General features: G+C 44.5%; 1 long non-coding RNA gene across 1 annotated transcript; it reads left to right on the top strand.

Moving 5' to 3' along the window:
- The first annotated feature begins 8 nt into the window (after positions 1-8).
- Positions 9-2,630, top strand: LOC141742118 (uncharacterized). The gene is made up of 3 exons (XR_012586597.1): positions 9-251; positions 942-1,078; positions 2,580-2,630. It is a non-coding gene; the product is annotated as an uncharacterized LOC141742118 (long non-coding RNA).
- The last annotated feature ends 13,741 nt before the right edge of the window (positions 2,631-16,371 follow it).

The following is a 16,371-nucleotide window of genomic DNA, read 5'->3' as shown; positions in this document are numbered from 1 at the left end:
GAGGCGCGGGCGGCCGTTGGTAGCTGAGGCTATTGCCGGGTGGGCGAGAAGGAGTGAGCGGTGGTTCCGCGCTCTCGAGGGGTATGGGGAGGCGGTTTCCCGGCGTTGGGGAGGCAGCAGTCGCCGCCGTGAGCTGCTGGCGAGAGCATGGTGGATAGGGCCCCTAAACCCGCCGGCTACCAGGAGCAGTGTGTGGCAGTTAAAGCAGCGCGGCGCCGTCCGCGTTCGGAGGATGAGCTCTCCAGGGAAAGGTGACAGGCTGGGGACGGCCCCTGGAGCAGGCGCTGGGGTGGGGAGGGAGCCGTAGCCCCTCAGGGAGCGGGGCCGGGGCCCGCCGGAGGGAGTAGGCTGGAGCACGGCCGGGAGTGCGGGGCGACTTGCTGCTGCCCCCGTGGGGAGCCACAGCAGGGAAAACAGGCGTGAAGTGCTCCAGCGCGGGTGAGCGGTATCAAAACTCCCAGCATCTGGGCTGCAAAGCGAGCCCGAGCCGTAACTACCTGTAGATTTTTCAAAAGACAACAATCAGTCCAGTGTAAACCCGTTAGTTTAAATGGGGGCTGTAATTAGAGCACTGAAAACACAGGCAAGCTACTCTGTTGCTGTCCTCGCCCAAAGATTAAGTGGTAGAGTTTCATCTTTCAAGTGGAAAAGGAAGGAAGTTACTTGCAAAATACATAAAACAGAAATCACCAGCTTTTCCCAGCAGCTGGGCTCTCCTGGCTAATGGCACATTGGAATCAGGCGTGCCTGATGCTTAGAAATTCAATTTGGGGTAAGAAATGACCTCAGTGTTTGCTGTAATTGACCAAATGCCTGTTAATATAGAATAGCTAAATTTACAAAAAAAAAAAAAGTAGTTATGCTGGGTAGTTTGGGGTTCTATTTAGTATTTTGTGACTTAATTTTTTTTTTTGTAATTCAAATCTTTGGGCTTCTTACAGGAAGTGCATGCATTAATTAGTGGCCCAGGTTATATAGCAGACAGTGATCCTGTGCTTCCTGCTACCCAAAATCTCTAAGAATTCACATGCAGAGGAGAAACAGCCAGGTACAGAGCTGCCAGTGTTAAGAAGCAGAGGTAGGTGTGTCTCTGGGGAGGGGGGGTCATAAGCTGTAAAGAAAATAGTTCAGTGAGAAGCATGTTTTGGGATGTTTCCATGTATCCAAGGTTATGCGGCCTTGGAGCCTCTTGGTGAGGGCTTCACGTGCTTCTGAGCTGCTCCACCAGTTAAAGAAGAGAAAGAGTATCTGCAACAGAGATGAAAATCTGTGGGTGACTAAGCTGGGCAAGTGCTGCCCGTTACACAGTGGTGAATGGACCACGGAGGCCAAGACCAAGCGTTTCAGAAGGCATTCCATCACAGAAGGGATCTCTGGGAGCTGGAGCAGCTCTGCTGGTGCCAGCTGCTGGCCTTGGTTCCCTGCACCGTTCCTTCTGCGGCTGTTTGGAGCTGGGGTCTCTGAGGGAAGTAATGGGGCTGGTGGTCCTATTGGTGGGTAGGGCAACCAGAGAGAGCAATGGGGAAAATGAAAGAAGAGCATGAAAAAGTCAAAAGCGGAATGGTGAGAAAAGGCTGTGTTTACATTTTACATTAGTTGTTACATGTCTGGTTGTGGTTTGTATTCAATTGACTGTCCATACGGCTGGTGTGGGCTCAGCCTGGCTAGCACAGCACTGGTAAGCCAAAAGTAGTAGAGCAATCTGTTTAATACACTGTAATATTATCGGTTTCTAACGGTCTGTGTTGCGCTATAATGGTCCAGTTCCTCTTAAAAAGCGAAAGACCGCACATTCAACCCACAGTTTACTCCTTATTTCTAATGATATCTTACTGCTACCATAGTTTCTTAAATACTTATCAGCTTTTGCCTAAGTAATTAAAAGCAAATAAAATTTGGTTTGCTTCAGTTACTTGCAGAAACCATCATAGTTTTTCTTCCTTTCAGAAAAATAAAAAAGGTAGGATGCACAGGAAGTTGAGTGAGTGGTAGTTCCTTCTTTCTAGTAAAAGTTTTTGAGATTTTGGGGTATAGTTTAGATAGTTGTAGATGTGCACGCTTATTATAAACTTTAACAGGGCAAAGCAAGTCCCCTTTTATACATACTGTCAGACTCCAGTGGAGTGTCACATTTCTTGAATTATTTAAACGTACTTCCTGATTCTTTGTTCCATAAAGGAGAGAACAGGTTGATGATACAGAGAAGAAATAATAATCCAGACTAAGTACAGAAAGCTGTTAAGACAAAAAGAATGAGTGGAATAGTTTAATTTTCGTTGAGCAGTGAGAGTTCAGGTACTGCGTGTAGTTGGAGTAGTTGGAACAGCAGCTGTCTGCACAGGAGAGTTTATTCTGTGGGAGAGCAGATACATCTAGAGGCAAAAAGAGCAAGTTCTTTAGCTCAAGGCCACACCTCCAAGTGAAGGCTACTTGATAGCTTCATCAGGTCTTCGTGCTGTGGGCTTAAAAGGAGACATGGATACATTCTAATTAGTAAAATACGTATTTCAATCTCGGCAATTAGGAGAGAGGACTTGAAAATTGGCATTCTGACTTGACAGTTAGTTCTCTTTGGGCAGACTGCTGATGCTAACAAAAATCTCCCTGGAAAAAAGGATTCATCACAGGACAGATCATAATTGCATCATCAAGGTATTTGCAAGATATTTTTCTCATACATTCTGTCTCTGTTTCCCATGGAGATGTGATCCATGCTGCTGAACTGAAGGCAGTTAGGTACAGTGTGCAGCCGATAGACCTGCTTCTGCTGGTTGCTTGCTCTGGACCCCTTAGAGCTGATTCCCCAACCACCGCGGTCACAGATACTTGTATGGAAAGATGCGATGTGTGTGTCTAAAATGTCATTCTCCTGACTGGTTTCATGTAAGCTATTTTGTCAGCAGCTGCAAAAATCCAAGCCAAATGGTCTGTGTTGTAGACTGCATGTAAAGTCCAGTAACCTCAGAGCCAGATCTGTGGTATGTGGCTAAACTGAAATCAATCTTGCATGCTGTTTGGCTCAGGGGTGTGTGCTTTTTCACCTTTTTTTTTTCATGGACATACTTAAGGTTTTCTCTTTTTTGGGGGGCATCCTTTTAACAGGTGCTGACAATGATGCAATCCTGCAAGTTATATATACATATTATAAGTGTAGAGGCATAAGAATAAATGTCTAGAGTCCTCTGAGGGGTTCTACCTTACTGCAGTCTGGCAATCACCCTTCTGTATAAAGTTTTTGTCCTGATGAGGTGGCTCAGAATTGGAAGATAAGAGGGACAAGCAGCACCTGCAGCACCCACGAGAGAATGTCAAATGTTATGTGTTCCCAAAAAAAGGTTCCAATGGGAGAAATAGAGCAAAGGGGGGGAGCTTGTTTAAAATTAAACATCTTTTACTGTATCCCATTTAGACAAGATAGATTGCTGTTGATAATTAAAGAAATGCCTCTTGCCCTCAAGGTTTCCATTCTGTATTCCTATAGTTACTGTGAAGTAGCTTAGTCTTTTATTGCTCCTTTCCTTTCTGGAGATATTTTTTGGTAGCTTAGCAATTATGTTGGTCATACCTACACATCTGCCTAGCTAACTGTTGTGTGACTTACTGGCAGTACCCTTAACTGGCTTTACCCATATTTTTATGAAAGCCGTACTCCCATTTCTGGGAGAAAAATAATTGTCTTCATTTTCCATACTTTTTTATTATTCAGTTTATCCTTCATTCAGATTTTCGGAGACACGTATGTTTTTAATTACATTGATAGCCTATGCCAATGGCTGCAGTTACCAGAAGAAATTTTGATGGTGATAATTGAAAAAGTTTGTGCCTTGCCACCTGCTGTCTTGGAAAATATGTGGCTTACCTTCAGCTTTTGTGGCAGCGAGTCCTGCAGTGCTAAGCACTGCCAGTGCCAAGCTGAGAAAGGATGTCACTTCTGGAATTGCAGGAGTCTGCCATCATCAGTGGAGGCAGCTGGTGGTGTTTTTTCCCAGCCTGCTAACTGGGACTGAGGACTCCCTCCAGCCTGAGGATTTGCCTGAAGCATTTCAAATGCTTGAAGACCTCCAGGAGCAACACTTGGGAACATGTGTATTCTGTCTGAAAGAAGCATAGCGGAGGGAGTTCTGCATTTCCCCTCACTTGCTGTTGTGGTCCTTGAATACTTTGTATTCCATTTTCCAAAGACAGGGAACTTTCTCTTTCTTTTCTCCCAGGTAAAAAGATCTTTCTGTTCTGAGCTGGCTTTCCACAAAAGTCATTTACCAGCTGCTCTTCTCAACACCAGCCAGAATTAATAAATTAGTGGCACTACTCAGGATAGTTAAGCATAAGTTTGACCACTGATAACATTAGAAGGAAGGGCGGAAGTCTGTGGAGTAGTCCAAACACAACGTTTATGCAACTTCTCACACGTTGACTCGCAGGCTTTCTTGCTCAGTCTAACTTCACTGGCATCAAAACAGCCGTGTGAAGCTCTGCTGCAGGACATATTTCAGACAAACAGCATAATTGTTGTCCAAGACTTGCAAAAGCATCAGATGGTTTTTAGTTGTTCCTGTCCTTGGATGTGAGAACCATGACAGGCTTTAGTTTTCAGAGATGTCAGTCTCTCCTGTTGAACGGGACACTGGAAAAGTGTCTCAGGTTGGATGCAGTCCAAAGCCTGCAACTGCAGAGCTCTCTGAGGATGTTCTTTCAGAATTTATCCTTTGTTTTGGATGTAAAGGTCTTATTTAATAAATATTTTAAAGAACATTTCTGGTTCCTGAACCCCCAGCTATACCTGTATCCTCTTTCTCATGTGCTAACAGCCAGTTAGTTTCAATATTGGTCAGACTTCCTAGATAAAGGCCATGCTATAAATTGACTAAATTACATCAGATTTCAAGTTTCAGTTAAATGGTTGATTAATTGAAGTGCACTTAGGGGCTTCTTTACTTGGCCTTGCTCTAAATGTCATATACTGATGTAAACATGACCACCCCAAGGACTCTGGTGGAACTTGTGCTGTTTGATGGGGGGGTCTTTTGGTAAATATTTTGTTTTCTTCTTCCTTTTATTTCCCTCCCCGTCCTTCAGCACTGGAGTCATATCACTTGCTATCTCAGCACTTTTACTTGGTACACCAGTCTGGAAGTAGTGAGGTTAGAGCCGTCTGAGAGCATTTCCTCTGCTGTTTCTTCACCAGCATGTCACTGCTGTCCACCCGGCAGAGTTCCTCCTGGACTCAGAGGATGTCTCGGGACAAATTCTGAAGAACCTTCCAAAACTGTGCGAATTAAATGAGTAGACTTTAAGCTGTTGAGGGGATGCTGTCATACAAGTTTGTGATCTCTTAAATGCTCTGCAATACGGTGAATGTATTTGTATGGATGTACGTAACTACTGTTCCCTTGAAGGGAAATAAGCAAGAAACCCAAGGGCTTCCTCAGGCACACCGCTGCTTCGTGTGGCTCCTAGGCTGGGCTTTCCTTTGCCAGCATCATGTGCAGCTTGGCTAATGCAGATACAAGCTTCTGCAAGGGCTTGATTCTCATTGTGGGAACATCAGCTAGATTTAAGCCATTCCAGATTTTGATATCAGAACAATCTCATTGTCTTCGCAACTGCTTGCAAAAATTTTCAGTTTTTTAAGTTCAATCAAGCACAGTTTGGATTTATCCAGTTTTCAAATATGTGTCGTGTTTTCTGAAAAATTTTGCTGATATTCCATCAGGATGAAGGTGGTGCAGGAACAAATGATAACTGAATTGCTATATACAGCAGCGGGTCGTTTATAAATAAAAAAAAGCTGAAGTGTCTTTTGTGAGGCTGTATGGCTGACAGCTTGAGCAGTGAACAAATCCTGATTTTCTGTACAAACGCTTCTGAGTGAAAGCACTACTTTTCACTGACAAAACACCACCAGCCTCTTCTTTAGGTGACAGTGGGTTGCTGCTGTCAGATAATTTTTATTTTATTTTATTGCCTCTTCTGAATGGTGTAATATTACTTATGTTCTCAGCCAGCAGCTCAGGGGGAGGGAAGAGGGTGTGGAAAAGGAGGCTGTGGTTTAGGGATACCAAAAAAATAATTACATGAAATTAATGAATAAATGAAATGAAAAGTCACTCTTCAAGCATCTGACATCATGAAAACTGACTAATGTATTTTGAATCTGGACCCACCTTTTAATACAAAACCATGATTACTACCTTTGATAATTTAATTGCTTTTGGTAAAGAGTTTTTCAGAAGCCTCTAGGGATTCGGAATAAAACTTTTGAACCAATTTTGTCTCTGGTCTCTTACTCATTCTGATATACGACCGAGGAATGAATTCATTTGCAGAGTTCATAATGTGTATTTCTTATCAAAATAGGCTGGGGTTTTCACAAATCAGAAATCGCTTATGCACAAATGAGGTTTGTTGATCTGTGATTTCCAGTGTTCCTTTGAGATTTTCCTTAGCCAGGAGTATGAGGGTTGTTAGGTTTGAGAGATCTGGATATTGTTTGTTTGGAAAAGCACTGGATTTATGAGCAGGTGATAACAATATTTACAAACTGGCACATCAAATCACTGTGAGTAATTTGCTTCGCAGAAAAATGTTCATATCCAGTGGAAAAATTATAGTTCCTTTTGTGTCGAGGCAGTTCTGTGGAGCAGTTAATGTGTGTAAATGCAATTGTACTTCCCCTGCAGTAACTGGTGCGTGCGCCTCGTACGGGGTGCAGTGAGCCTCTGGAAAGCTGTGCGTGCAGGAAAGTTCTTGGCTTAAGCATCATCTTCTGTGCAGGAACTTTTTGTTGTTATTCTTTCAAACCTCTCTGTTTGTTCCGTTCCCCAGCACTACAATTCAGCTATACCATTTCTTAATATTTGATCTAAGTCCTTCCTGTGGCGTTGTCCTAAACAAAACTTGGTGGATCTTCCATTATGGTCCTGGTCTTCAGCTCTCTGCTGCTTTTCTAGTTCTTTTCTCACTCTTAAAAAATATTCTATCATTAAAATTCAGAGTTTCCAGTAGCCCCTTAATTCTTACTGTTTCTTTCTCATTGTTATATTTTCACAATGGTTCCTTCTTCTAATGGACTTCATGGACAGTAAATGAGATTTACATGTATAGCTCCATGCTGTGCTGAGTCCTGAAAGCAGCTTCTAAGCAAAGCAGTCTAGAACTGTGATCTCCCACGGGTAATGTCACAGCTTCCGTCATGAACACTAAGCTCAGGCTACATGACAGTGTTCCTTCTAAATGGAATTGCTCATGATTTCAGTAAAACACGGTGTCTGTGGCTGTGTCGAATTGTACTGAACTCAAAACAGTGAGGAGCTGATGTGAAGAGAATCTTTTGAAGAACTTTCTTGGGCCCATATATTTCTTTGGGAAATGTCTTTCTAATTGACAGGTTTACTTTGAAATAAGACTTGAATGTTGTTCTCTGAAGCCAGATGTGGGCTAGACGAGTGCTGTGAAAGGTGATCAGTAACACGGTGAGTTTCCTGGGAGGCTCCGCACACCCTCTGCCAGGGCTCTTCATGCTGGGCCTTCAGACCTCCACTCCCCGGCTGGGATCTCTGTCTGGCTTTTTAGCAAACTGAGTCTTTTGACAAGCAGAGACCACACTGGAAGCCAGCCTTGTTCTGCTGCTTACCAGTATCCTATCTTGGTGCAGCGTGTCACCATATTTCTCTTTCATATAGCAAGCGAGATTACTGTGTGAACACCATTTGAGTAGAGCAGTTGCAGTCATTTAAGAGCTGTGTGTCACCTTACGATCAGTGAAAGTCGATGTGAGATTTTGACAGCTCTAAGTCACCAGGCAGACACCATAAGAGGATTTTGCAGGCAGTTCTTTTCAGCAGTGGATATATGGAATTTATTATTTGGTGCCTAAATTTTGCTCTCATTTTAGTAACGGTGAATTAATTTACATTCATCTTGTTCATGCTTATTTAGTAATTTTGGATGGAAGTTTGGTTTGTTGGTTTGGTTGCAAATGTGGTAGTGAAACTAATTTGTTTTGTTGTGAAAGATTTGCCCTTTATTCAAACTTTTATTTGTGACTGAAGAGATATTCAGACAAATAATGGACTGAAAGCTTGACTGACATGGACTGCATTAGCCCGTGTGCTAACATGTTCTTTAGAATATTCTGCAGTAGGTGGAGAAGATGAAAATATAGAAAGAGAAGAAAGAAGTGAGTCTGGTTTTATATTACATCAGAAGATTTTCTAGATGGAATGCTGCTGTGTTTGTGATCTTTTGACCATACCATCAGACCATTTAAAAAAAAAAATAAAATAAGACTTTCAGAAATGTGCTTCTGTTCTAAACCCTTCAGGAAAGATGGATGGAGCTGTTGGACTGACTGACTGAAATGGTGCTTTGCTCTTTTTGCAAAGTCAACAATCAGGTTTAGAGCTACTGCTCCAGTTCTGGAGCTGCTGGAAAGAATGTCAACGCGAGCCGAGAAGGTGATATTAATTAGTGCCCATTGGGAATCTCTCTGACTGTGCTATTAGCAAAGATCTGTTACTCAGTCTTGGGGGGAGATTGGTTGTTTTGATGTTGTCCCACTCTTGTAGGAGAAGAGTTGGCCTGGGAGGTGTGGGTGTCATATTGCACCCCTGTCTGTGACTACTGGAATTGGCTTCTGGAGGAGAAGTGTGGAAGCAACACCATTGATTAGCTAAGTAATACATGAAATAAATCTGCGTCTTCTGGGACACGAGAGAAGCCTGCAGAGAGTGAGAATGGCATAGGATTATCTACCATGGGGAGCCTGAAGGGAGGCCAGGGTTGGTGAAAGATCTGGGACAGGGTAAGCTCCTTCAGACAAGGGGGAATTGTCGGGAGCTCTGAGGAATGCTCTTGGACTGAACAGGAATTAGTTTGCTGCTGAAGTTATCCCAGGACCTGTGTTTAAGTCTGCGCATTTGTAGTGGGTTAGACTATGGGTTGGTGTGATGTATGCCTTGTACAGCTCGCGCACCCCTCTAACGCTGGTGCTGCTGCTGGATTCTTGTTTTAAACATTTCAGAGTGGTTTTTTGTCTTTAGAAGTAGCCAGCCGTTTCTGTCCTTACTATGCATGCTTCCCTTTGGTTTGCCTGTTTTTCCTGTTCTGGTTGTATGTGTTCATTACATTCCATCTTCTCGCTGGCTGTTTCATGTGCTGATTGACATTCTGGCCTGCTCTTCCTGCTTCTGGCCTTGCTAATTAGATTTCTGTGAACTCTTCTCCTGCTGATTTAGCAACGGTGCTCAGAGCCGTTTGCCTTGTGCTGTTCTCTAGGGCTTTTATTTTTGTTCCTGTTTATTATTCTGCTAGGCATCTCAATATCACCTATTGCCGTGCCAGGTCCATCTCCCTTAGTAACCATTCACATCCTTTTCAATGTTATTTCTCTGAGCAGTCTGCCCTTTAATCAGAGTCTCTCAATAGCCCCTGTTCATTTTTTTTTAAAAAAGTTCCTGTACTGTTTCTCTGTCGTTTGGCAGTGTATTTGTTATACTTTTGGGAAGCTCCAAAGAAAACTAGAAACAGAAGAGAGCCACGGTTTCCTGGAAGACATCATGGAGGACAGGCTGGGGTTGGCTTACTGGTTCCATAAAGCCAGTGAGATAGCCTGCATCCCTGGGGAGGAGGAGTGAGGCCTGATAGGGAATCCCAGATGAGCTGTGGGCAGTTGGGATCGAAGATTAGGGGCTGAGCAGGAAGAGGCTTGAAACCAGAGGCCAAAGATAGCCAAGGCCAAAATTAGGACCTGAGGTGTGAGCAAGAAGAAGCTGGGGGAGCCAAAGGCATGTTGAATCAAAGGCAGAAGCATGATCAGGGCCCTGGGTTGAATGTCAGGAAATTGAAGAACCTCTAATTTAAGGTAAATGCCAGACCAGCTGCCAGAAGGACTGGTATGAGGCCAATGGGCAGACCAGGAACAAAACCCAGAATGCTGAGCAGAAAGGAAAGAGGCAAAGCACAAGTGCTGAGGAGTGGCCAAGTGGCACAGTCAGCACTTTGATTGTCTCATACACCCACAGGTCATGCATCAGACTCCCAGGCTCAGGATTTTGAGATGTTGTCCCTTTTTGTCACTAGAGCAAAGACTTGAAAAAGTGAAGAGCTGGGATGCAACTGAGGTACAGAAAAGAGAAAGGACTGGACCAGATAGAGTACCTTGCAGACAGATTGGAACAGAAATGCAGTCAGCATTCAGATAAACCAAATTACTCCTCATTCCTCTGAGCAAGGATGTTTGTAGAAGCTGTTTCATCTATTAAGATAACTCTTAGCAGGGAAGATGGGGTTGGCTCTGTTTAATTCAAAGTTTCCAGTGATAATTACATTTCAGGGCTGTGATGAAACAAGCGCTTATGGAGGAATAAAAAGAGAGAATAAAAAGAATTACAGCTTTCTGATGATACTGTCAGGAAACAGCGCAACAGAGCTGAATGCTCTGGGCCTGCAGATACCAGCTATGACAGCTGGTGCTTGAGACTGTCTCATTTCCCCGACTGAGGACATGCCTGGTGCCTGTGTTAGCTGCTTCTCTAGCACAAGAAATCCCAGGTCGAGCAGAGCTGATTGTGCTCCCTGGCCGTGTTCTGTTAGTGCTGCATGGTGCAGCGACTCTCAGGCTAAAGGGAGAAGCTGGAAGGGCAGGAGGAGGGTGATGGGGTGGGCAGGAGTGGGGCGTGCAGAAGGGAGGATGGAAGAGGAGCTCTGTGTCCCTGGCTGGTCCCTCCATGGTACATGGCAAAGCTCAGAGGGCTCTATCTGTATGTTCCCTGATGGTGCAGCCCTTGCCCCTCTTCTCAGCACCTTTCAGCTATGTGTTCTACCCTTTTCCCTTCCCAATTCCTGCTTTTATTTTTTAGAGATCAGAGGGAACTCGTGGTGCATGGAATGTCCTGTGCTTCCCTGTTTTGCCTACCAGTGGGATCTCACTTCTAAAACAGCAGTTTCTGCTGTGGTATCAGCATTATATTTGTGTGTGTGGTACGATGGCCATAGCATGTTCCTTCATTGATCTATATGATAATTTCTGTTTGGGTTGCTTCAGTGTTTCACCCTTTCACACCTTTTCCATCAACACTTCCTTTTACAAACCTTTGTTCCCTTTCCCACTGCAAGTGCAAGCCTGCACAGCTCACGTTAAAGGGGGTCCCTCCCTCTTCCTTTTCCCTTCCCTCTTTGTTCACCATATGTTTTGTCTCCTAAGAGCATGAGTTTTCTAAGGCTGTGGCTGTCCCTGCAGGTAGGAGTTGTCAGAGGCACTCACTGAGCCTGTTTCCCTTGGCTCCTCTATAGTTGAACGAGAGGCAATCAAAATAGCCCATGAAGCTCTGTGAAAGTAGATGGCTCAGTGCCTTTTTCTTTCCACCGGGTATGTAGACATGATCCATGCAGGTGCAAAAGTCTGTGCTGCAGATGGCTGAAGTCAGACAAAGTGAATTCCTCCCTACGAGTGCCTAGCAGGGAGCCTGCCTTGGCTGGAGCATTTACAGCCGCGTACTGGCCTTGGCTTGCTCCAACAGGAATACCACATACTGTCTCATGAATCTCAGAGCCAAGCTATAGCACAGACCAATTCACTGGCCGGGTCACACTGAGATAAGAAACATGTTCCTGCCTTAGCCTTGAAATTGCTTTTACCAGGTTGTTGTACTCCTTGGTGTTACTTGCGGGCTGTGTATCACTTCTCTAGTTCTCTCTGGTGAATCATCACAGGAATACTGATGGAGGAACAAAAGTGACCTCTAGAGGAGTACTCAGGATAGCTGTGATTACATGATAGATAAGCTAAAGAGCTATAAAAATGGTAAATACTCTTGTTTCAGGACATCCACTCAGCAAACCAGGGTCAGGAGAGAATGCCTCCTTAGAAATGCTAGAGCACACTTGTTTCGTTTTTATAATTCTGTTCATAACGTACAGTGATGGGTCAGGACTGCTTATGCCAGGCCCTGTGCGAAGTGCTCTAGTGGCACGTAAGCTGTGTATAAGACAGAAGACAGTAGGTGGACGGGATGGAATTGAGGAAGGCAATGAGGCAGCGTTGGTCAGGGTGGTGAGCAGTGCTTTCAGCTTCCCCATGGTCTAGACAGAAAGGGTTCTGTCTGGTTTCATAAGCAACCAAGATGTGCTGGTGTGCTGTATCTCTACAGCCGTGTTGCTGTTCCATCCCTCCTGCACCCCGTACTCCTGGCCAGAGATTTTGGGTTCATTGGCTCATGTCAATCACAGTAATGGAGAAACTCAAGTTTGGAGGGAAGAGAGTAGTGAGCAGACAGGGGGAAGAGACATGGGTCTTTTCTCTCCGTTTGTCCTAGTATTAGGTAGTTGCCCATCTACTGTCTGATCTGCAAGCCAGGGACCCAGAAATGGTAGCTGGATTTGGGGTTTGGAATGAGAGCAATGTTGGGCAGAGGTAAATGAGGACCGAGGCAGAACCGGCGGGGTGCCAAGAGATGACTGCTGCAGCCAGCAGGGAGGGACTGGAGCACGGGTGGATTTTCCTCAGGTGATAGCGAGAACCAGGCAGGGAAGACAGAATGGACAAGAAAGTAGGAACGAGGGAATGTTTGCTTAACTGTGAAAATGTGTGTGCCGTGATTCCCCACCTGCTGAATGCCGAGAACTCTAGGTTTTAGTGGCTTAGGAGCAGGCTCAGGGGAGGGATACTTGGTGGTGTGGCAATTTCTAACTTCTTACAGATGAAGCAGAAACACTTAAAGCCTTAAATTGCTTTTGTTAAGTATGCTAATTAAAATTTCCAAGGCCTATTCATTGCCATAATAGAAAAGTATCCAGTATGAAGTCAGATCCAGTTTCATTTGGTGCGTGGAGATCCCGTTAATGAGCTAAATGCCTTCAGCTACAGTATTAAGCTGGTAACATGCTAATTTGGCTAAGCATGTTTTAAAATAGTTCAAAACCAAATTAGTGCTGTTATTCAAACATTATCAAGATACTTATTTTAAACTCTAAAAGGAGCTACTTCAGGACTTGTTTTACAAAGAGACATTTGAATGATGTATAAGAAATTACAGTTTCTTTGACCTTTGTAACATTTTGCATAAGCAAGGTACAAGCAGAATCTTTAAAATACTTTATTGCTTAGAGATTATCTACTTCATAAAACCTTTCAAAATTGGATTTTGTCATAAACGATCCCACTGTCTTAGGCGTAGAGGCAGAAATAGCTAAGCTCTAGGGATCAGCCACTAAATGCCAGGTATTTCCTTCGGAGCCTCACTATGCTGTGCAAAGTCTCACAAAATCCATAAACAGATCGTGCATTTCTCCCTGATGCCATAGGTGCACTGGTAGGGGGGCTCCTCACGTCAGAGAGGATCTTCTTCTGCATCCAGGTGGGAAGGCCCGCCTGAGGGGCGTTTCCAGAGGATGTCCTGAAGAAGGGACAGCTCTGCATTCCGTGGAAGGGTTTGATGTGCTGCCGAAGGGCTGGTGTCCACGAGATGGCAGGAGCCACCTTCCCTGCTTCGCCTGCCTGGGGAGCAGGGTCTCCGGCCAGCACACAGCTCTGCCACAAATGTACTGCTGCTAAAAATGTGGTTGTTCATAATGCTTACAATGGTTAGCATTTAAATATGTCCCCCTCTGTGATTCTTAGAAACACAAGCACGAGCGAGGGTTCAGGAAATTGTGTTGTTGGTGCGCAAACCTAATCTTGTCTTGTGTTTTGAAAGCCGCGCCTGCTCTCTTGCTCTGTTCTGCTGCTGCTTACACCCGCTCTCGCAGATCCCGAGACGAGAGGAGTATTTGGCTATGCACTTGGAATTTTCCTGTCATGCCTGCCATAGAAATTCCTGTCCAGGTTAGTTTCAGTTGGACTCATTGGCTTGTAGGAGGGCTCAGCGCTGTCTGTGGAGTGATTTCTGATCTGATTGGGGAAACCAACCACAATCCTTACTAAATTGTTCCAATGCCTGTCACCTCTGTGTTAAAATTGTGTACTTTACATGCTACTTGAAGTTGTTTAGTTTCCAGACGCTTCCTTTCTCAGCTGGAACAAGAGCAGCCAATGCCAGGAACATTCGGCCCATGCAGGTGGTGAAGAGGTGCCACCCTATTAACTGACATATGAAAAGCTTCTCTCATCACCCCATGCCAGGCAGGTTTTCCAGATCTCATATCTTCCTGTTGCTTTTGCAGAGGCCACTTGGAGATTGAATTGTGGATCTCCAGCCGCTCCATAAAAGATGGTTTGCAGGGGTGTATACACCGGCAGTGCCAGTCGCTCCCCCTGGTCTCAGTTCTCCTGCCTGTGCATCCGAGGTTCCCCGCTTAGACACATGAGCCAACCCTTCAGCACCTTCCCTTGGGATCAGCTATAACCCGTCCTGAGGACCATGTACCATAAAGGACTCCTGAATTGTTGCTTTCAGCCCTGTCCTGCTGTTGTCATAAGCTGAGCTCATTTTTTAACTAGTTGCTTATTTTTCCTGTTGCCATACTGTTGCCACTGGAGTGTATTCCTCAATAGTTCTTCTCTAGTGATCAGATGCTGCCTTCTTGTTCCCAGTGTAAATGTGTCCGTAGCCCATTTTTAACTTTTGCTTCTTGTGCTGGCCCTGCCCTTTAGCTGGCCCTTCAGCTAACTGAACTCCCTCCTTTCGTTGTTCTTTTCTCCCTTGTGTATCTCTAGAGAGCTGTCACAGTTTGTCTCAGACTTTGTCTCAGCTGGAGGCACTAAACCATGTCATTTTTCCGCTGATTCTCTCTGAGTTTGTGTTTTTGAAGCAGACGATCAGAGCTGCCCTCAGCTCTTCTCTAATGGGAGCAGCACTTAGCCTGCACAGGAGCTGGAAGAGCTTCACGTCCTTACTGGGAGCGTCTTTCTCTGCATGTCCTCAGATGCTCAGTATGAGAATGTCCAGTTTGGTTTACAATTGCAATTCTGACATAAGATGTTTCTATAAGGCATTTGGCTTATTCAGGTCTAGTTTTTATAAAATCCAATCAATTTCACAACATGCTGGTAGTTAATGCTACCATCCGAGCTCCCTGACTGTCAGCCTGCCTCATGTTGCCTGTCTGCTCTGCCATGTCAACCACTCAGGAGCTTTCGGGGGCATCCAGCTTGTCCCTTTCAGTCCCAGCGTGACAGCCCTCTGCTTCTCCAGGCCCCTGCTCCTCTGTCCTTCCCTGAGGGGGCCCAGGTTTGGTAAACATTTAGGTAATTAGCCAAGGAACTGCTTTTGAAATCTACTCACAAAAATAGCTTTAAAGTATCTTAAACATCATCTGTGATTAGCTTTGGTTGTGGTTGGTTAATAATCTGCTTAGTTACACGGTCGTTGTGAAATAGAGAATATTTTTGTTATCACTGCAAAAAGTGAATGGCCCGCTCAGTATCTTTACAAGCACAGAAGATCAAGATTTGTTGAATGCTTTCTCTAACACCAGTCGTTACGGTATCCATTCCCAATAAGGGATGTAAGCTATTAGAATAATTTCCCCTGCTATGGTTATTTTAAAACATCCCCGATGTCCTTTACCTAATTGGCTAGAGTTTCTTTATTTTTACTTGTTTCTGTAACTTTCCTTATCTTTCCTGTGTATTTCCTAAGTGATCACCGAAGTAATTTCCATTAATTGTAAGGAAATGTGTCTGATTTTTATTTAGGAGACAGATTTATGATGCCTGTTATTAGGAAAGAGCTCATTGTGATTACAGAGTTTGACATTATTTCCCTGATAGGTGAGATGTTTTCACAATTTCATAACTTGTGCAAGATTTTGCAAGAAGTTATGCAAACGTAACGTAAGAGTTTAAAAATCCCTGTGGCACATAACTGGGGTTGTCTTACAGAAAATGAATTTTGCGGTGATATTCATCTCCTACCAGTGTGTTATTTGTATTGCAGTTTGGTTCCATTCGTGGAAGAGAAATCACCTTAGAAGTAACAAATATATCAAAACTTAGGCAGCTGAAGAAGTCCCTGATCTAAAAGGGTGCAAACTAGGACAGTGTTCTGGGCAGAGTCCCCTGTGGTTTTCCTGGTTTTGTGTTTTCTCCAAGATACCTGCTTAGGCCAGCATCAGAGCCAGGGTGCTGAGCTACACAAATCTTTGATTCTTGCATTCCTTTGTAGTAGAGGTGATTTGTCCTGTATGCCGGACAAAGATCAGCAAGTGAATTCCTGGTCCAAAGGGTTTCCAGCCTTGGGAATGAAAGCAGAGAAGAAACATACTGACCCCATTCAGAGGTCAGTTTGAATGACTGATCCGAGAGCGTGATGGGGCTGGAGGTCTGAGGCCAGTATTGTCGAGGGGCTCAGTGGCCTTGCCGTGGGTCAGAGCGGAGGTCTGTAGGGGGCAGTGCCCTCGCTCTGACTGTAGCTGTCAGTGGGTGCCGGGGTA

Source organism: Larus michahellis, chromosome 4 (assembly GCF_964199755.1).
Source record: "Larus michahellis chromosome 4, bLarMic1.1, whole genome shotgun sequence".
Lineage (NCBI taxonomy): Eukaryota > Metazoa > Chordata > Aves > Charadriiformes > Laridae > Larus > Larus michahellis.
This window is presented reverse-complemented; position numbering and strand designations above follow the sequence as displayed.